The sequence below is a fragment of the Triticum urartu genome, chromosome 3A (genome assembly GCF_056163025.1).
Source record: "Triticum urartu cultivar PI428250 chromosome 3A, HENAU_Tu73, whole genome shotgun sequence".
NCBI lineage: Eukaryota > Viridiplantae > Streptophyta > Magnoliopsida > Poales > Poaceae > Triticum > Triticum urartu.
The window spans coordinates 491,251,232-491,252,998 of NC_141875.1; positions in this window are offsets into that span (position 1 = coordinate 491,251,232).

Here is a 1,767-nt window from a genome sequence, read left to right on the forward strand (position 1 = left end):
TAGCCAATCTAGGAGACACCACTCTCCAAGAAGTAACAAATGGTGTGTTGATGATGAACTCCTTGCTCTTGTGCTTCAAATGATAGTCTCCCCAACACTCAGCTCTCTCTCACAGGATTTGAATTTGGTGGAAAGAAGATTTGAGTGGAAAGCAACTTGGGGAAGGCTAGAGATCAAGATTCATATGGTAGGAATGGAATATCTTAGCCTCAACACATGAGTAGGTGGTTCTCTCTCAGAACATATGAGTTGGAAGTGTAGATGTGTTCTGATGGCTCTCTCCCCAAGTGAAGAGGAGGTGGAGGGGTATATATAGCCTCCACACAAAATCCAACCGTTACACACAATTTACCAATCTCGGTGGGACTGAATCAACAAACTCGGTCGGACCGAAATAGTAAACCTAGTGACCGTTAGAGATTTTCGGTCGGACTGACATGCAACTCGGTAGGACCGATTTTGTTAGGGTTAGGGCATAACGTAATCTCAGTGAGACCGATTACACAAACTCGGTGAGGCCGATTTTGGTAATTAGCTAACCAGAGAGTTGGTCAGGCAAACTCGGTGGGACCGATTTGCTCTTTCGGTGAGACCGAAAAATTACAAAAAGGAAACACTGAATTTACATTGCAATCTCGGTGGGACCAATCCGCTCTTTCGGTGAGACCGAAAAGTTACGAAAAGGAAACAGAGAGATTACAATCCCATCTCGGTGAGACCGAGATCCCTATCGGTAGAACCGATTTGCTAGGGTTTGGCAATGGCTATGACAAGTGAAACTCGGTGGCGCCGGATTGAAAGAATCGGTAAGGCCGAGTTTGGCTTTAGGTTTAGGTCAAATGTGGATATGGGAAAGTAGTTGAGGGTTTTGGAGCATATCACTAAGCACATGAAGCAAGAGGCTCATTAAGCAACACCTCATCCCTCCTTGATAGTATTGGCTTTTCCTAAGGACTCAATGTGATCTTGGATCACTAAAATATAAAATGAAGAGTCTTGAGCTATTGAGCTTGAGCCAATCCTTTGTCCTTAGCATTTTGAGGGATCCACTTTCAACATCCATGCCATGCCAATCATTGAGCTTTCCTGAAATAATCATCTTGGAATAGCATTAGCTCAATGAGCTATATGTTGTTATGAATTACCAAAACCACCTAGGGATAGTTGCACTTTCATCTTCCCCTTCTCGTTGTTTTCCCCTGCCGTCAGCAGGCGTGTGGCGGCGAGGTTCTTCTCCGAGACATTGGGCGTGTCGAGAGCTAGCTCGTACCAGGCAGGCGGCGAAACGGCCTTGGGCTTTCGCGGCGCCATAGGACGGAAGCTCGGAAGGGGATTGGAGTAGATCTGGAGATTTCGAAGGCAAGGAGCGAGAGAGGGGATCTAGAGTAAGACAAAGGAAAGCAATGAGGGCAAGCGTTGCCCGCACCGGCCTTTTGTCACATGGGCAGTTGTCGAGGCAGCATGGGGAAGCGGAGACACCCACGTCCAATCAGTCGCCATGCGCCAACCGTGGCCGCAGGCTGTTGGGGCCCGTGACGCTCCGCACTTGCCCTTAGACTTCGACTCGAAGCCAAGCCTGAGTGTGCCGTGTGCCCGGGGGCTACTGTCGGTGTTCTGGGAACGAGGGTCCGTAGACTTGCCTGCCTGCGGCATGGTGTCACTAGCGGCCCTGTACGACCCATCTTCACCAGCAAACACTCAAGACCCTCGCGAGGGGCCAAGCCTCACGAGGCGGACGACGCAAGACCTCCTTAGGGGTGGCCTCAC